The 21,136-nt window shown below is 40.8% G+C and overlaps 1 protein-coding gene across 1 annotated transcript in view; it reads right to left on the bottom strand.

The window, feature by feature from the left end:
* LOC144769663 (B-cell receptor CD22-like) overlaps positions 1–21,136 on the bottom strand; it is a 238,105-nt gene that overhangs the window by 180,295 nt on the left and 36,674 nt on the right. The gene's annotated exons all lie outside the window — the stretch shown is intronic.

The following is a 21,136-nucleotide window of genomic DNA, read 5'->3' as shown; positions in this document are numbered from 1 at the left end:
CAGGCCCAGCAGTGCAATGGGAACCTGTTAAGGCCCCCTTTGTTGCCTCACTGCCAGCCTTTTCATGGCGGGCCAACAGTGATACAGAGGATGGTGATGAGGCAGCTCGATATATACTTGGGGGTGCCGCAGCGGCACCGTCAGCATATTACTCATCCCGATCATCACCCAGCAGGGTCCTGGATTCCCTGCAGTCGCAGTGGTCCTCTGGTGGTCAAACAGCCACACAAGTAATAGTGGTGTTCAGACCGCCACCATGGATTTCTGTAGGTGACGCCATATACTTTTATTAAAATGATAGTAACATCCCTGAATGGCTGTGTGGGAGTATAGTTTTAGTGTAGATTAGATCATAGCTTGCTCGAAGTCAATAACAAGTTTTGAGGGATAGTAGTTGTTTGTCTTTTGTTTAATGTGGTTCAGCAGTTCCATGTAGGTACTGTCAGTTTCTTTCCCAGTAATACATAGAAATAGGGTATGTTTGTTTTTTGAAATTCACCATGTATGTTGAATAGTTGATGGAATGGTTTGGGACACATTTTGAATGTGCCATCCATCATCCATGTTTGACACTAGGTTAGTGCCCGCAGTGTGGTAGTGTTCAGACCGCCACCATGGATTTCTGTAGGTGACACCATATACTTTGATTAAAATGATAGTAACATCCCTGTATGGCTGTGTGGGAGTATACTTTTAGTGTAGATTAGATCTTAGCTTGCTCAAAGTCAATAACCAGTTTTGAGGGATAGTAGTTGTTTGTCTTTTGTTTAATTTGGTTCAGCAGTTCCATGTAGGTACTGTCAGTTTCTTTCCCAGTAATACATAGAAAAAGGGTATGATTGTTTTTTGAAATTCACCATGTATGTTGAATAGTTGATGGAATTGTTGGGACACATTTTGAATGTAACATCCATCATCCATGTTTGACACTAGGCTAGTTTTAGAATGTTTGTAGTGGTAGGGAATGCAAGTTTTCATTTATCATGGCTTTTATTGTCATTTAATAGGAATTGCTGCTCTCTGTGGGTCATTGTAAGGTCTCTGGTGGGATGTCTGTATCTCTATATGTTTTAGGAGCAGGTGGGAGTTCGCTGGTGGTCCTTTTAGTTCAGGTTGTAAGGTGTTTTAAGGTGTGTATTGATGGTAACTGGCCTGTTATATGTTCTGGTCCATGGGGTAGTATATCTTTAAGAATTGTGCTGTAGGTTCTTAAGAACTAGTGATTACTTCTATTTATTTCCAATACTTCTCTCACTTCTATTTCTGTGACATTGGGAGGGACGTTATGCTCTTTTACATTAATTACTACAGTTTTGCTGGTAGTTGCCCTACCCTAACATTTATTAGAATAATAGTTGTTACATTTCCAATTAGTTGTTAAGCAGAATCATTTTCTTGACTGTATGTCCCATGTCTATGTATCCCATGTAACATAGAAACACTTTCCCCTAATGTGATTTTATACATTTTGCACCTTGTCATTATGTCTTTCTTTACATGACATGAATATAGAAAAATAGTTATTATTAAATGTTATTAATATACAGTTAAATAGACATTTCTTTTTTTTCAAAACGTACTTGGTTTTTTTTTGGAAAAGGTTTTTCTTCTTGGAAACCTTTTCTTCAGCAAGCTTCTTGAAACAGGTGCTTATTACTGTTGGAATAGAAAAGGTAGTTTTATTGCTTTCACATAATATGTTTTTGATGTTTAAGGAGGTGTAGATTATTTGAAGTTTTAACTGTTTCTGTTTTAGTACATCAAAAGGAGCTTTTTTGTATTCTTTGCTGTGCGCTTGTTGATGATGTTAGCTTGAAGCTTGAATAATCTATTGAAAGGGATATATGGTAAAAACTGTGGGGCTTATTACCATGGCGGTTGATTACCATGGCGGTTGGTCACCATGGAGGTTGGTAGATGACCGACCACCATCGACACAGGAATGGTACTGCCCAACAAGGTGTCAGAGGTCCTACCCACCATATTGTGATGGGACCGCCAGCGGTTGAAATGCGCTCAATAACACTGCTGCTTGTGCCGCATTGTGCACATTCCCGCACCATGGGCCAGGCACCATGTAGTGCCTGGCACACGGTGCATGAATGTGCCTTTGGGCACTACATGTGCCCCTGGACCACATCCCAGTGGCCTATGGGTTACAGGGACCCACCCTGGGTCCCCCAAAGTCCCTTTCCGTCAGCCTTCCCATGTCAGTGGGACTGCCATGAAAAGGCAGTCGGAAAGGGCCATTCTAATCCCTAAGGTCGATGCCTGTGCAGGCATTGACACCAATATAGGGATAGAAGTTTGACCGCCACCCCGATGGGATCCTAGGTGGCTGTCTTTCCCTCCACCCTCTGCACTCGGACCCCGGGTATTGTAATCTGCCGGACAGACCATTCCCCTGGATGTCGGGTGGACCGCCACTGACGTCCTCCTGTCATGGCAGTCCACATGACATCATAAAGAGGGCCTGTGTTAAATTGTTTTTTAAAGTTAAAGTTATATAACTTCCTCTTTTAAGTATAATGGTCACTTACTTGGAGAAGTGGATGTGCGGTTGTATAGGTTGTAGGCTTCTCTCTCGCAGGGAAAATTTAACAGAGTTTCCTCCTCTTCAAATGTTTGGCTAATTTGAGCTACTTTTTATTTAAAGTACTGTGGCTTTTATATTTGTTGTTTAATTGTTTAAGCTATGTTTTGGTTATACTTTTGTATAGTGTAATAGTAAGTTAAGCCTTGTTTTAATTATTTTATCTGTTATTCCCTGATTTGGAAACTGCCCATTAATGTTATTTTATACTCGTACATCTCAACTATACCAGCTGCGCACTTTGTTTATCAGGAGCCATCTGTAAAATATCCATTGCTCTGACTAAGATGAGAGAATAAATAAGATTAGGAACATATAAGATTTGGACTGACAATTCCCTGAGTTAACTCTTTGTGATGTTATAAATTTGCATTGTGCTCGGGAATTGGATTTTGATTTTGGATTTGGTCTTTGAGTACTTGCGGACACAGATGACTTTGGGATACGTGGGTGGCCGTTCCCAAACCATTCCCTTGAGCACTTATAAGATAAAATATGGTGCTGTGATTTCAACTAATGGTATTGCTCAAGGTTTGACCTAGGCACACTTCTATATTACAACCCACAGTTTGGCTTATTTCCATTAGCTCGCTTCCCCTGACCTCTACAAATTCCTGTACTAAGCTTTCCATCTGGCTGAGGCACAGGATGTAGGGTATGTATGCCTGGCATTCCTTACTGTTATGCTCTCTCTCTTTGAGCTCAGTTTGATTTACCCTGTCCCCTCGGTATGACCCATCCTCCCCAGCTTCAGAGCTCTTTCCCTCAGATAAACTCTGCTCCGGCCACCCACTTAACACCTAATCAAAGGAGCCTAGTTAAGCCTGTTGAGGTTGACCAATCAGCAAAGACCACTAGAAGGCACGTATTTGTCTAACAGAAGAGAAATTTCGATAACTTTTCTTCTGCACTTTTTATAATATATTAAGCAGTGGCAAGCTGTTGAATTAATCAATACTAATCTGTTAAGTCTTTGATTGGCATTTTACACTCCATTCCTAGCAATAGTTATACCTACATAAAATATTGCAATGTCTGCCTTTGGAGTTAAGTATCTGTAATAGGGAAAAGATGAAATGGTCACTTTTCCCTCACCAGGGCATAAAACACATCTTTTTATAAGGTCCTTGCCTAGATTTACATGCCCCTCACCCCGGGACAACTAGGGGAGAACTGGGGGGGACCTGAGGGATGCATCATATGTAACAATAAGGTAGATTATCACTTTTAAAGTGCCTATATTACCAAATTAGGGTCTGCATACAATGTGTACTTTTAAAGACAGTGTATAAAGCCAGGTCGCCTGTAAAATGTCACAAAACACTAAGAAGTGCACACATGAAAGTACTGGAAATCTGCTGGGGCTCTAAACTTCTATGTACTTTTACATACCATGGATTTATACGTAGTTTGAACCCCCTAGCCCTATTATGTACTCAGGACCCATAGGGTATGTCAATACAAAATGTGAGAATTTACTTTTAAAAGCAGGCTTCAAGGCAGGACTGTCTTTAAAAGGACAGCACACAACCAGCAGTGCAAACAAGCAAATGCAGGAAATTTGCAGGGCCTGTAAAGCTCTATGTCCTATTATATATTCAGGATGTATAGGTAGATAACACCCCTGATCCTGTTATCTACCAGGGACTTACAGGGTCTGTCATTGCCAATTGTATGTGTACCCTATTAAATGTACCTTTTTTAAACATAGCCCTGGACCTGGGTAGCAGTGGCCAGGGTACAGTCAGAGTCTGATACCACTAGTAAGATTTTGCAAAAATGGGGGTACACAGGGCAAAAGGTTTACTTTCTAACACAAATGCATAGGCAGAAAGGCATTAGGATGGGAATCAAGGGAGAATTCCAACAATGAGAAACCTAAAAGTGGCATATGTGTGGTGTTACTGGTGAGTTTATTGTGTGTGTTATTGTCTTTTTAGCTACTATTTGGTGTTGCAAAGGTAGATTATGTGTTGTAGGAATTAAAGTGTTTTTAATGTAAATTAAATGTAGTGTATGTATTGCTGACTAGTTTTGCATTTAGTAATATTATGTATGTATACCATGGGAATGTAGGGTTTTGTGGGTGAGAGTTTTTTGTCTATTTTTTGCAGGTTTAATTTTTCTAGGCCTGTTCTAAGGAAAGTCAGACATTCTGTTTTTTCTTTTAAGGAAATCTGAATTAATTTATTATAAACAAAAGTTATTAATAAAGATATCCTTGTTTTTCATGTTTCCTAGAGTGGTTCATTTTTTTTAAACTATTTTCAGGTTTTTTTTAATGGAACCTACACACTCAGGACTATCTTGAGTGTTTTTTTTTTTAACAACATTTGTTTTCTACTTTTGTTTAAACAACTATTTGGTGGATTACTTTTTGGGACTATTCAGATTAAGACAGAGATCTGCAGCAACAAAATAGTGAGTGAATTTTGTTAATTTACTTCTGGGCGGGAAAGTTACACTGATATATGTACTATGTGGGTCATTACGATGATAGACGGACTTCAGTACTGCAAGACAAAACAGACATCCCACACATATCCCTGCACTACGTGTCAGGCACCATGCGTTGCCTATCACATGGTGTAGTGATATGTAGGGGGGCACGATAGGTGCCCCCAGTGCCTATGTCCCTGGCCAGAGAGTTAGGGGGGCTTGCTATGGGCCCACAAGTCCATTTGTGCCTGCTGTTTTGCAGGGGGTTGACCACCGCAGAACAATGGTCAGAAAGGGATACTGGCACCACTGCCATTCTGGGTCTACAGGTAGGTCCGACAGGCGGTCGGATGCAGACCGCCTTTTGATACTGGCGGTTGGAGTTTCTGACCGCCACCCGTCCATAAGCCATTTTAATATGGCAGATGGAGATCCCTCTTCCGAAGGCAGGGAGACCACCACGAACAGCCTGCCGGTGGTGGTCTACATGCCATCATAATCAGGCCGGACGTGATATATTTTTAAAACTATGTATATGTAGTTTGCTAATTTGTTTTATGTATTAAATCATTTAACAACTTAATAATAGTAATACCATTTTTATTATCTCAGTGAGTAACTCAAAAATTTGGAATTCTTTTTTCACTGATATAATAATATTATTTTGCTAGCTTTTAAAAAATGTTTACATTAATTTGGTGTATTATGTTGTGGTGCCTTAGATGCCTGGTAGATTTTATAAGTGGTTGACAGGCTAGATTTGAGTATTATTTCTAAGCAGTCTAGTCCCTTGTTGTTTATAGTCTTACTTTCAATTATAGATGTTCATCCATTTTTCTAGTTTGATTGGTCAATTTGGGACAACATTTCTGTAACAGATTGTTCTAGTCTAAGTTCTTGGTAGCTTTTCTCTTTTTGTAAGGCTTCTAGTAATTTGTGTGGGGTAAGTTGAGTTCTGCCTAGTGTTGCTTGGAAGGCATTATGCCATACGTCCATTGCATTGTTTGTTTATGCCTCCTGTGCCAAGGTGCTGCCATAGACATTCCACCATAGTATGCGGAATTTCAACTGCCGTCTGTGTCCTGACCTATGTAGTCTACCTACCCGCGTATCCTCAAAGTAGTTCCTTGGGGAGCTAGTTTGTCTTCATAATTTTAGTTATATGGACTTTCTCTTAGGAAGCTGTAAAGGTTGTCTACTTCAGTCATTGGTACGTAGGCTAGCGCAATCATTTGTTTTTTAATTCAAAGGCAAATTGGCTGTTGATGGCACATTCCACATGAAGGGGTCGATTACGATCACATTCAGAATGGCTCCGAATCGGATTCAGGTTTGCCAAACCCAATTCGGAACCCTTGTTTCCAACTGAATCGTACCGAACTATGGACGACCTATTATGATGCTTGGAAGCCGTTATGGTTGTCCGAATGAGTTCCTAAAGGCATTAGGAATGGTCGAGCCTTTCGGAGCTGAATCTTACAACTCCATGGACATGGGGGCAGATATACAAGCCCCCTGCGCCACCAGTACGTCACTTTGCATGACAGGTAAAGCCACCCTGCATGACTTTTCCTCTCCTTGTAAATAGAGCACTTTGCGTTGAAGGGGAATTCAATGGGTGTTGCTGTAGGTGTTGACACGCAACACCCATGGAACAAAACACATTTCCAGATTCATGAGAAATCATAAATCTTGAGATGCGTCAGAATGCTACGCCACCATAGAGGTCGCAGAGCAGGGCGCTACGAAGAGAAATGTTTTCATTTCTCCTCGTATTTTCCTCTTTCAATGCGTGCTGCATTCTACAGCACACATTGAAAGAGGAAAATGCCTGAAGTGATTGTGTTTGTGCAGGAAGGTGCCCCTCATGCACAAAAACAATCTCCCCACAATGCAGGCATCCTTGCACCATGTTTGTGCGCCAGCGCAGGGGGAAGCAAAGCGATGCAACATATTCTTGTAAATATGTTGCATCCCTATGCTTTGGAAGTGCTGCAGCGTGGGGTAGCCAAAGGGCTTGCGGTGCCACACTGCTGCTTTTCCTTGTAGATCTGCCCCATGGTTTCCGAGCAAGCAATTATGATGACAGATTCAGACAGCTGTTCCGATTTGGTTTGCCCGACACGAAACGGCTGTCGAAATCTGACTTCGGGGGCATGTAGCTGGCCCCCCTTTACCCAGGACCCTCCGAATTGGGTTTTTTGGGAGACCCATGGGTCCCCTTTTCCCAACCATGCACAGAGTGTGGCAGGCACCAAGGAGTGTTATTTAAACAAAACAAGGGAACCCAGGGCGCAATATGCTAAGGACCTTGGGTAGGTACTTAATTTTTAAAGACAGTGGTCCTTAGACAAGAGGAAGATTTTAGGAGAATGAATATAGACCAAATGGAACTATATTTTTATAAGAAGTGTCCAGCCGGACAATTTATTATCTTGATAGAAATAATCACAAAACGATAAAACACAGAGTGTGATAGAAGCGGGACACCAGCTGATGTCCGACTAACACACTAGGGCAACACAAACAAAAAGGGAAAAGTAGTAGGCAATATCAGGTCATCTGGATATCGTAAATCATAAAACAGATAATCCACAATATACACATATGCATGAAAGATTTGTGTCAGCTATGCATTTAGTGCATTTAGGTCGACGACGTTTCGAACCTTAAACAATATCGGTTCATCCTCAGGGCAAAGAATAATAGCCTAAAGAGTTAACATTCACAGTTGTCCCCACGGTGGAGTGAGGCTGAAAGGGGTTCAGCACGAAACTCGATATAGGGCTGTATTCAATGGGTGAGTCCAAATCTAGACTCGAGTGGATCAGTAGGGAAGATCCCCTCGTTTAGAATTCTGACAGTATAAGGAGCAGGTCCGCAATGGGGGTCCTTGCAGGCGTGAGGATTCAACACCAAGGAGTGGCCACCACAGGGAGCACAATTTTCCCCAGCCACCCCTTTCTTCAATAGGAGCCTGTGTCCTCGTTCAGAACACAGGCTCCAATTGAAGTCATTCAGAAAGCATGCTGGTTCCGCTTCGGTTGGAATGCTTTCCTGACGAGATCAGAGTTGGGCACCTACGGGCCTCAGTCTGAGTTTGGAGGTTCTACAGCGGATGGTACAACCTGTGTCACTGTAGGTATTCCACGCCTGTTTGCCTGACAGATCAGGAGTTTATTCCTGGTCCGGGGGGCCGTTGTGAGGAAGTCTGATAGCGGTGGTCTGTCAGGTTCATAGAAGAGCCTAACAGGCAGACCGCTGCTCTCAGAGCACCACCCATACCTTCCTGCATGGTGTGGCATACATGTCACACTGTGTAGGAATTGGGGGTGCAAATCACACTACATATGCACCCCTATGGACTCCCAGGCCCAGCAGTGTAATGGGAACCTGTTAAGGCCCCCTTTGTTGCCTCACTGCCACCCTTTTCATGGCGCATCAACAACGATGCAGAGGATGGCGGTGAGGCAGCTCCTAATATACTTGGGGGTGCCGCAGCGGCACCGTCAGCATGTTACTCATCCTGACCACCACGCAACAGGGTCCTGGATCCCCTGCAGTCGCAGTGGTCCTCTGGTGGTCCGACAGCCACACAAGTAATACTGCAGGCTCGCCCGCAGTGTGGTGGTATTTAGACCGCCACCATGGATTTCTGTAGGTGACGCCATATTTCTCTTTTTTTTCAAAACGTACTTGTTTTTTTGGGGGGAAAAGGATTTTCTTCTTGGAAACCTTTTCTTTAGCAAGCTTCTTCAAACAGGTGCTTATTACTGTTGGAATAGAAAAGGTAGTTTTATTGCTTTCACATAATATGTGTTTGATGTTTAAGGAGGTATAGGTTATTTGAAGTTTTATCTGTTTCTGTTTTAGTACATCTAAAGGAGCTTTTTTGTATTCTTTGCTGTGCGCTTGTCGATGATGTTAGCTTGAAGCTTGAATAACCTATTGAAAGGGATATATGGTAAAAATTGTGGAGCTTATTACCATGGCGGTTGGTCACCATGGCAGTTGGCCATAAATGCGCTCAATAACACTGCTGCTTGTGCCGCATAGTACACATTCATGCACCAGGTGCCAGGCACCATGTACTGCCACATGGTGCAAGAATGTGCCTTGGGGCACTACATGTGCCCCTGGACCACATTCCAGTGGCCTATGGGTTACGGGGGCCCACCCTTGGCCCCCCAAAGTCCCTTTCCGTCAGCCTTCCCATGGCAGTGGGAATGCCATGAAAAGGCAGTCGGAAAGGGCCATCCTAATCCCTAAGGTTGATGCCTGTGCAGGCATTGCCACCAATATAGGGATAGAAGTCTGCCCGCCCCCTGATGGGATCCTAGGTGGCTGTCTTTCCCTCCACCCTCTGCACTCGGACCGCGGGTATTGTAATCTGCCGGACAGACCATTCCCCTGGATGTTGGACGGACCGCCACTGATGTCCTGTCGTGGCAGTCGACATGTCATCATAAAGAGGGCCTGTGTTAAATTGTTTTTAAAGTTAAAGTTATTAAACTTCCTCTTTTAAGTATAATGGTCACTTACTTGGAGAAGTGGAGGTGCGGTTGTGTATGGTGTAGGCTTCTCTCTCGCATTGAAAATCCAACAGAGTTTCCTCCTCTTCAAATGTTTGGCTTATTTGAGCTACTTTTCATTAAAATTACTGTGGCTTTTATATTTGTTGTTTAATTGTTTAAGCTATGGTTTGGTAATACTTTTGTATAGTGTAATAGTATAGGTAAGTTAAGCCTCATTTGAATATTTTTTTTTGTTATTCCCTGATTTGGAAACTGCCCATTAATTGTATTTTATACTTGTATTCGAGATTAATTATTTCATTTATTATTTCTATTTATAAATATATATATATATATGGTTTGCACATATAGTGAGATGAAAAATGTGTAATTTATCATTTAGAGGAGTTTTTTGTTGATATATTTTTAATCCCTTCAGTGCGTCAGACGTCCGGGGGCCGTCCAACACACCGGTGTTCATGTGTGTAGGACGGCTCCCGGTCGTCTTGTCACATGGCACAGGGAATCCCTCCGGTGCAGGCACCAGAGGGATTCCCTTTAAACTTCCAACAGCTTTGGCAGAGGGGAAGAGCTTTCCCAGCTCCCGAGTCTGCTAGCCTGGTTTCCCTGACAAGACGATCAGCAAGCATGTCGAGCTGACGTCATTTCAGTGAAACCAAACTGAAATAAGCCAAGAGGCTCAATTCAGTTTCACTTTCCTTGTGCTCATGGGGCTATCTCAGCCGCCCCAGCATTTAGAAAGACGGGAGGGGTCGCTTCAGGAAACGGCCCAAAATGCAACGTGGACACACCACATTTTCACAGTGAACACTGATCTTGTTTTTGCAAAGTGCCTAGCTGTAGATTTTGAACCCTAGCTCTGGCGGCACCTAGGTAAACCTAGCAAACCTTTACATTTTTTAAAACTAGACACCCTGGGGAATCCAGGATGGGGAAACTTACCAGGTTCTGTTACCCAGAATCCTTTGCAAACCTCAAACCTTGTAAAACAAAATACACATTTTCCTCGCATTTCTGTGGTGAAAAGTTATGGAATATGAGTGGATCCACAAATTTCCTACCACACAGCGTTCCCCCAGGTCTCCTGATTAAAATGGTACCTCACTCGTGTGGGTGGGTCAAGTGCCCACAACAGGCATGGCCCAAAACATATATACCTAAACTACCTGGTTTTGCAAGGGGGTTCACCTGGGTTTTTGGCCCTGGGCTCGGCATCCATCTTGGGAAACAACTAAACCCCCACATTTCTGAAAACTAGACACCCGGGGGAGTCCATCGAGTTATGGTTTGCATGGATGCCCCGACATTTTCTTACCCAGATGTAGTTTGTCCATGTTGGGTTTTGGGCCGTTTTCTGCACTATGCCTACCCAACACAGATTCCAGAACTTTCCACCACAAAAATGTGAGGAACATGTGTTTTTATTTTGACAAAGTTTGAGGTTTGCTAGGGATTCTGGGTAACAGAACCTGGTGAGAGCCAGACAAGTCACCCCATCCTGGATTCCTCTAGGTGTCTAGTTTTCATAAATGTATAGGTGTGCTAGGTTTCTCTAGGTGCCGGCAAAGCTAGGGTTCAAAATCTACGGCTAGGCACTTTGTAAAACAAGGGTCAATTTTCGCTCTGAAAATGTGGTGTGTCCACGTGGAATTTTTGGGCCATTTTCTGTAGCGGACACTATGCCTACCCACACAAGTGAGGTACCATTGTTCTTGGAAGACTTTGAGGAATGCAGGGCGGGTGGAATTCTGTGGATCCAAGCAGATTCCAGAACTTTCCACCACAAAAATTTGAGAAAAATGTGTTTGTTTTTTTACAAAGTTTCAGGTTTGCTAGGGATTCTGGGTAACAGAACCTGGTGAGAGCCAGACAAGTCACCCCATCCTGGATTCCCCTAGGTGTCTAGTTTTCATAAATGTATAGGTTTGCTAGGTTTCCCTAGGTGCCGGCACAGCTAGGGTTCAAAATATACAGCTAGGCACTTTGTAAAAAAAGGGTCAGATTTCACTGTAAAAATAAAGTGTGTCCAAGTTGCGTTTTTGGCCGTTTCCTGTCGTGGGCACTAGGTATACCCAAACAAGTGAGGTACTTAGGGTAACACAGAATTGTATAGCAACTGTTATTACCTATTAACTTTCAATATATTTCTGCCTTCCAAATGAAAGACAATGTGTAAAAAAAAGGCACTTTGAAAATGTCCTATAATTCTCATGCTAATATGGGTACTCACAATTTTGGAAATGCGCAAATAGCTACTGTTTCTAAACTCTATATTTTGTTCCAATTTCAGAAATACATAGGTGTCTTTCATCCTGATTTTTCACTGTAATATGTTCCCAAATGAATTGCTATACAACCGATACATAATAAAAAAACCATTGCAAGACGCTGCTCAGTTATTGACTCTGGGTTTGTCGGGTTCTTGGTGAACCTACAAGTCCTATATATATCCCCACAACCAGAAAAGTCTAGCGGATGGAACAGTATATTGCGTTCAAACAAATGTCATAATTAGAAGAAGTTACAGGAGAAAACGTTGGCACCAATGGCTGTTTTTTTTCAACTCATTTTCAATTTTTCCTATTTTCAACTGTTAGTTTCTACAAAGAAACCTTGAAGGATCTACACAGATACCCCTTGCTGAATTCAGAATTGTGTCTATCTTTCTAAAATGTATAGCTTTCCGGGATCCGTAATTGCTTTCATTCCCATTTCTACCATTAACTGGAAGAAGTTTGAAAGCACAAAAAATAGCAACAATAGGCTATATCCAAGTAAAATGACAAAACTGTGTAAAAAATTTGGGCTTTCTGACAAAAGTATGTCAGTCCCTGAAAGCTGGACAATGGTGATTTCAGTCCCACAAACCCTTTGTTGATACAATTTGCAGAGAAAAAACCAGACACTTTCATTTGCTGCACTTTTTTTCCATTTTCCCCCCCATAAAACGAAATGTTGCTGTATTTTGGCTAATTTCTGGGTCCTCTCTAGGGAAAACCACAAACCCTGGGTACCTTTAGAGTCCCCATGAAGTTGAAAATGAAAAAAAACGCAGATTTGGCGTGGATACCTTATGTGGTAAAAAAGTTACAGGGGCCTAAGCGAAAACTACCCAAATAGCCAGAAAAAGGCTTAGCACCAGGGGGAGGGGGATGGCCCAGCAGCAAAAGGGTTAATTTATCATTTTGGTTAAGTCAAGTATGATATTTTATTAATAAATTGTAGTTATTATTGTGGGATATTTTTGCTTGTATGTTTAAACATTGTGTTTTTCATATTTTTAACTGCTACCTATTACTTATTTTAATTATATTTATGTAGTCTATATTGTTGATCTTGATATGTTTGACAGTCTATGGTTAGATATGAGTCACGGAAATTATGTTTTCGATATTTTATGTTTTTGATATATATTTTAAATGAGATATTTTTTACGTTAATATTTGTTTTTCAATATTAATGATTTTTAAATTAAGTATAGGGTCTCGATATATTTTGTTAACGATATTAATGTTTCGATAATTCTGTAAGTTGATATGTGTATTTTCAATATTATGTTAGTGAGATGTTTGTGCTATTCTCCCTGTGACTATGTTCTTGATGGCAACAGTTAATTGCTAGCTTGTTTTGGTATTGACATCCATAAACATTTAATAAAGAATGCTTAAATAAAATGTTGTGAAAAAGATTTAGAGGTTTTACACAATTGTCCTCAGTGGCTGTCAACCATTATAATTGTTTTTCTCATTGCCATTTCTAATGCATGTTGTCTTTGTGAACTGCAGTGCAACTTTAATAAACCAACTGACAAATTGGGTGCTTCTACTTTTTTTCTGCAAAAAATGGTGTCACCCTTCCGCATGTTAAAGTTCATATTTGTTTCCATTTTTGATCTCTCTGCTACATCTCCAAAGGAGCTTCCTTAGCTTTTATATTGCCCAGGCCAAGGATCACCAGCTTCATTATCAGCTTTTCCTTTGTTTATTGGTTTTAAAAAAGCAGGCAGTTCAGAAGTAGACCTTGTCCAGATAGATGATTTTATGCATAAAAAGTGTTATCGTATGGCCAAGAAGGAATACCAGCCATTCAGGCTCATTCATCAGAGCTAAGATAGCCACAATGGAACTGGAGCGGGGCGCTTCTGTGTTGGACAATATCAAGGCTGCTACATGGATGTCTGTGCACAACTCTGCCAGGCCTTCCTATCGTATTTGTTCAGGTCTATAGAGAGGGCAAATTTGCTTGCTTAGTTAATTTTTATAGTGTTATATACCAAATATTTGTAATATATATTTCATTTTTTTATATGTTATAATATTATTTAATATATCATTTATCATTTGTGTATACATTTTTGGAACATTGTTGTACATGAGTAATATTTGCTAACAGTTTTAAACATTTTAATATAAATTTTTATAAAATTTCTGATATTTTTCTCATTGATTCCTATAATAGTCTTTTTTTTTGTTTTATTAGGCAGCCATTTTTTTCTACCTGCTGTCATTTTTGGGTGGTTCGTGGAGGAAAGAAGTCATGGTTGGGTGCTGTTCTTCTGTAAAGGCTGTTTTTAAGGTATTTCTGAGGTAGGGGGAGGTAGTATAGTTGTGTATATGATTAACTGTGGGCGGGAAACTCCGCTACGCCGGCAGAATTTCCGGAGTATTCCCCACTTTGTGCTCCGCTTGGAGCACGAAATATGACAGAAAACTCAGCCCTCTGCCGGTGGAGCGGAGTTTACTTGCACCCACTAAAAAAGTCTCCCAACATGCTTGTTGGCACTCAGCTAAAACAACATGACTGACCTGTAGCCAAGCCAGCCACAATCATTGTGGGTTGTCATGGTTAGTCAGATAAAGCACAGAGAAGGTGGAGGAAGGAGCCTTCAGTACCTCGAACAAGGAGCTCAGACGAGGCAGGCTTCACCTTTCCCGAAAAAAAACCTGTTGCTGTTCGGCACATAACGTAAAACCAAAGAACATTCAGGCACATGCACACCATCAGTCGCTGCTGCATCATTCTGCACACACCATGCCCCTCGCGAGCTGTGTATGGCTGTTAAGAAATCTACAGGAAGGCAGCTTCACTTTTAGTTAGTCTTGGATGCGAGTTTATAAAACAAACAAAAAAAGTGACTCACATCCGTTGCGGCACCAGGGACAGGCAGGGATTCGAATCAGGTCTAACTCCGGGTGGACTCCAGTGCAGCAGGAGAAAGCACTTCTTGCTTCCCCCGTTTCATTCCCAAGTGTTTAGCCGACATGTCATCTGATAATGATTGCAGCATAGTCACACACAACAGAGCAGATAAAGATGTGCATGTCTGGTGTAAGAGAGAGAAGGGTTGGTAAGATTTGACCATACTTTGCTGGAGTGCAGTGCAACAGCAGCTCTGTAGCCTAAATTGGCTGTTGGTAAAATGAAATACTAAATACACATTTGCAGAAAATGCAAGCATCTTTAGCCGATTTAAGCTTCTGAGGTGCTTGTATTTTATTTGAAGAATTATTTTGATATTGGATACTATAATATACACTGCCCACTGCTAATCTCGTCCCATAATGCTTTGCAGGGCCTTTGGTTGGGATTGTTTTTTTGCCAATAACTGTGCTTGGGGTGGTCCTAAGAGGATGGGTAGATCCAGTGAGCTTACCAGGTTGGACACTGATAGCAAGTAAGACCTATTGGGAGTTAGGTTGTCGAGGTTCTGGCATCTTATAGATGGACATACATTCTCATCTTTGTCAGGATTTACATCTCTTGTTCAACATCTTGAGTTCCACGTTGTATCTTATTAGTTGTATATGAGGAAGGATGTACCAAAGACTGTTATATCTCCTTTAACTATCTCATAGATTTTGCAAAATGATGTGAGATAACCAGAAGTGATATACACTTCGCCAACTGAGCAGTTTTTTGAGTTAGCTACTGAAATTTGTTCCATCTAAGGAGAAATAATAGGAATCATCAATATCAGGATCAGTTTCTAGATATAGCATGTTTGTAACAGTGAACTTTAGATATAACAGCTTTCTAGGCCTCCTTAACAATCAGCAAAAAATCTTTGGTTATTTATAGATCTTGGTGCTCTAAAGTGACATATGAATTCAGCAAAGCTGAAAGAGTTAGGAGATTCAATTGGTAGCATGATTAAGAGTATTCTCGGGTACAAAAATGATTGAGATGTAAATAGGAGGTCTACACTGGCCACAGGTGCAAATTAGGTTCATAAGTGCACTTTAGATGCCTTTTTTCTTATACTTCTGATGAATTAGAGGAAGTTTTGAAGTGTACTCAGTACGGCAGATGCATTTACATGGGCTGTTGTGAATTAATCACACATTCTGGACCTTATTACGATGAAGTTAGGAAAGCCTCTGACTACAGGTCGAAAGATTTCAGAGCCTAATTTCAATGTAGGCAGTCAGAATTGAAATCGTCTGGCATACAATGGGCTGAAAGAGCCTGTCGGCCAGTCAGAACGCCACGTGTTCCCAATGTGACGGTGTTTACGCCGTCGGGAGGACGATGCTCGGTTTCGGACAGGCTTCCTATTCCGGGCATTCTGACATGGAAAGCCTGACAGAAAGCAAGATTGGGGCCCCCTATCACATCATCCTTCACCCAGCTGTTTCCAGTTAGGGGCGGGGGGGTACCTGTGATGCCTTCCTGTTGATCCCTGCGCGGTGTGGCAGGTACATTGAGGTGCCTGCCACGCGATGCAGGTATGAACACAATCTCCCATTTTTCTATTGGAGCTTGTGCCAAAGCAGGTGTTTGGCTATAGCACAAGCTCTCATTGAGAAATGGGAGTATACGACCGCACCATGAATTGCAGTGTTGGGACGGCCAACCAGAGGTCGGTCAGTCTTGAGACCGTGACAGCGTCGGTCAGAGGCAACTCCGACCAACATTGTAATCGAGCCCTCTGTGTCTCCTGGTAATATGTGACTTACCATCACTTCATTAGCATTCCTTTTTTTTTTTTTTTTTGACAGGCAAGTCAAGGAAATCAACATATCAAATACATAATCTGAAAAAGTAAATCGAATTCAATTTGATGCAGATACATATTGGAAAAATAAAAACACAAAAAAGTAAAAGAAGCAGTTCCTACTCAGGAAAAATCGCTAATAATTAATAATATCCCAAAAAAAAAAAAAACATACATAGTTCAAATCATTGCCGACATAGCAAAAAAATTGCCCCACATTTTAATAAACTTAATTTTGACTTTGGTTCCTCTATTCCTGGCAATAGCTTTTTCCATAGTATGAATTTCATAAACCAATGACCACCATTCAGTTATATGAGGAGGATTCTGAAAAATCCAGGCCCTTGCTACCACCAGTCTTCCACGAGCCAATGTAATATTTAGCAAATCTTTATAAATACGACTAACCGGGTATATAGCCAAAAGTACTGCAGCGGCATTTAATGAAAAATTGATCAGTTGATTATGGGTTAAAATATTTTCAATGTCCAACCAAAATTTTGCTAATAATGGGCACAAATAAATCATATGTGTAAGGTCTGCTGCCACCAGACCACATTTAGGACATTTAGTACGATCATTGTTGGAATTATTTTGCGCCCATTTTGAAATTTTTAATGGAGGGTAGTACAGTTGGCTAATCGTCCTATAAGATTGGAGTTTCAAACTGGAAGACTGGACGGCTTTACTGATATTGACTAAGGCAGCGGAGATATTCTGGGTTGTCACGTTAGATCCTAAGCTGGTAGTCCATTTTAGTGCCAATCTAGGGGCTTCATCAGAGCTATTTTGGCTGAGACACTTATATCCCAAGCTAATTAGTGATTTTCTATGCACAGAATAGAAACATGTCCATATATCGAAGCTGGTAATTTCTACCAGATTCATTTTGCGTATTAAATAGTCCTTAACTTGAATGTATTTGTATCTCATTTTTTCGGGCAATTTATACAAAAGTTGTAATGAATTGTAGAAACCCATCCGTACCATAGAGATCACCTAGTGTCTCAATACCATAATTGGCCCATTCTCGGCCAGTTTTATCTCTAAAAATATCTGGAAGCCCAGGATTATCCCATATTGGCAGCTCTTTATGAAAAAACGAAGTATTGCATTTAGTCAACATCTGTTTCCATATAAATACCGCATCTCTCGCGGTCTTAAATTTAACCCGTTTGAAATAATTTGGGTCTTGTACATTGGCCAGGAATTGTTTTGAATAACCACCTAGCATAAATTGGTGAAAAAAATATTGGTTATTAGCGACAAATAAACTACGAAGCCGGCCTAAAAAAGAAGCAATAAAATAAGCTTTGAAATCCGGGAAGTTTAAACCTCCCTTCTCAGGTGGGAGTTTTAATATTATCATAGACCTACGAGCCTTCTTATAGCCCCAAATGAAACTACTTAAAATGCCGTCTAAGAATAAGTTATTAACGCAACAAGGTATAGAACGGAAAAGATATAAAAACTTCGGCAGTATGTTCATTTTGATCAAATTCATACGACCTATGAGATTTAATGGAATCTTGTGCCGTTTTTTCAGAAGATTAGTCACTTCTTTTAATAAAGATCATAATTTAATGAGTTTATATCAGCGATATTAGATGATATCTTTACCCCTAGATATACTGCAGATTGACAAAGTCCTTGCACTGGTAAATTGGCCTTATAGTTCATAATGACTTGTGTTTTGTTTATATTTAATTTATAGCCAGAGATAGATCCAAAGTTTTTAGCTTCTGTCGTGATCCCTAATAGTGCATCCACGACGTTGGTGGTGTAAATAACTAAGTCATCTGCATATGCGGTAATTTTAAGAGATTTACCTTCATGGTAGATTGGGACAATCTTAGTTTGAGCTTCCAGAGCGTTGATAAATGGCTCCATGGAGAGAGCGAAGAGCAGGGGTGATAGCGGACATCCCTGCCGCGTCCCTCGTAGGATTGGAAAAGCTGATGAGAGAGCCCCAGCATAGCTGATTTTGCCATTAGGGTCCTTATACAACGCCTGTATACTTCTCACATAACGCCCTCTAAAACCAAATTGCCTTAAGACGCCCCACAGATAATCCCACCCCACTCGGTCAAACGCCTTCTCCGCGTCTAAAAGTATCATACCGAGTGGGGTGCGATCAGTTGTAGCAACGTCAAAGGCAGTAATACCCATATTGACATGTGTAGTGGTGTCTCTCCCAACAACAAAGCCATGTTGTTGATCATTTACCAAATGGGGCATAAGGGGAGCTAATCGCATTGCTATAAGTTTAGAATAAACTTTTGCGTCAGTATTTATCAGAGAGATAGGTCTGTAAGACCCACACTCCACCGGAGGTTTATTTTTTTTAGAAAGAACATAATTTTAGCTGTCTTCCATGAATCTGGGGCCTTCCCAGTAGCAGCAATTGAATTAATGACCAAACAGAGCAGTGGTAGAATTTCATCTGCACAAGTTTTATATAGCTCTATGGGTAGAGTATCCTCGCCAGCCGCTTTATTAGATGGAAGAGAGGTAACAGCAAGACGAAGCTCAGATAATGTAACCTCCTCTTCCAATTGGGTAATTAAAGTTTGTTCCAAGTATGTTCCTGCAGGCAAATTCTTATTAATATAAGATTGTTTCTGGTCTTCAGTGCATCTGCTCTCGGGGGTATATAAATTTTCATAGTATGAAACAAATTGTCCCAGAATTTGAGCCGATTGAGTATATAAGATATTATGGGGACCCTTAATTGCTTTAACTAGGGTTGTTGCGCGATCATCTGCGACTTTATATGCCAAAAGCTTCCCAACTCTATCACCACATTCATATTGAGATAATTTATATTTGATAATTTTCTGAGAGTTTTTCTCCCTAAAAGAGCTTTTAAGAATTGAGCGCTGACTTACAAGTTTAATTTCTAATTGAGCTATACTTTGCGCATTCGTCTCATCAGCTCTAAGTTTTTCAACTAACTGATTTTCTAATGATAAAATATTGGCTAAGATAGCCTTGGTCTCTGCCTTACGGATAGAGTTTTGTCTAAGTACATATTGCTGCGCAACTCCCCTGATAAAAGCTTTACAAGCGTCCCAAACTGATAGAAGGTTAGCAGTATTGATATTAATTTCAATATATTCTTTTATATGTTCCTTAAGCTTGGCTACGAATACTAAGTCAGTTAACAAATATCTGGGGAACTTGAAGGGTCTAAAATCGGGTGCCCTTTGAGCGATATTAAATATGAAAAGTATAGGGGTGTGATCGGATGAGATCCTTGGGAAAATCTCCATATGTCCTGTATTGATAATTTCATCCGACGCCCAAGCCAGATCTATTCGTGAGCACCGTTTATGGGGTGGGTAGTAGTATGTGTATCCAGGTATATCGGGAAATAGATTTCTCCACACATCTTTAACATTGTGTATCCTTGCTAATTCTAAGATTGCCGCCCTGGTTTTACGCATACGTCGAAATTTACCTCTCTTTGTAACATCTTGATCATAGTCTAACACACAATTAAAATCTCCCATCACAATAAGTTCCCCCTCCCATGCAAGTAGTTCCAAATTTAACCAATCAAAAATATGTGGGTCATCAATATTCGGCCCATAAATAGCACAAAAAACAAATTTGCGATTTTCTAACTGCATTTGGGTAATTACCCAACGCCCCCCCTTGTCCACCGCAGATTTAATTACTTCTGCACTTAATTGTCGCTTTTTCAAAATAGCCACACCTTGAATAGAGGCATTTAAAGTAGTACATGTCACCAGCTCATATCCCAATTGAGTCAATAACTTCTTGTCCTTAAAACAAATATGCGTTTCAGTTAATAAAACCATATGTGGGTCATATATTTTCAGTTCTTCATATACCAAATTTCTTTTGTTTTTATTATTCAAGCCTGACATGTTCCAAGCTAAACATCTAAAACGCAACATACTGGCTAATTATAAGATTAAAGTAAACTGCACCTTTCCTTACATTCAAGCTCATTCTTAGTCTATAAGATACTAAGTCAATTACCCTTAAACTTGTCTTGTCGTTTTCTGTTTTCCCCCCCTTTCCCTCGTTGTCCTATCCCCTCCCCACTGTCAGCCTTTAACCCTAACCCCCAGCCCTTAAAGCACCCCCTCCCCGTGTCTCCCTGGAAGCTTACCCCTATCTTCTGCTGCCGTTCAAAAGGGCAGCCAATCAGAGAGGTCTCCCCGAGACCCGCAAATCTCCGTATTACCTCATACGAGAGAAATCATAAATCATAAACCAAAAGAAAGTACCCCATTGAATTTCCAGTGAGCTTTACAATCTTAGTTTTCCTTCCATTTCATTTTTTGGCTATTTCTAATCTTTACCCCCTCTCTCTCATTCCTTCTCCTCCTTCAGCGATCTGATATTAAACATTTACATTCATTTTAGTAAGTAATTGCTCAGCCTCCTTTACGTCATTGAAAAAATAAGTATGACCAGATTTCATGACTTTGAGACGGGCAGGTTCTTGGAGGAAGACTGTGGCACCCTTAGATTTGAAAGGATCAATCAGTTTCCGCAGCTCCCACCTTTTGTCCATAGTTATCTTACTAAGATCAGATTTAA

The sequence above is a fragment of the Lissotriton helveticus genome, chromosome 7, assembly GCF_964261635.1.
Source record: "Lissotriton helveticus chromosome 7, aLisHel1.1, whole genome shotgun sequence".
NCBI classification, from domain to species: domain Eukaryota; kingdom Metazoa; phylum Chordata; class Amphibia; order Caudata; family Salamandridae; genus Lissotriton; species Lissotriton helveticus.
The sequence above is the reverse complement of the archived record's forward strand: the minus strand, read 5'-3'. Positions and strand labels throughout refer to the sequence as shown.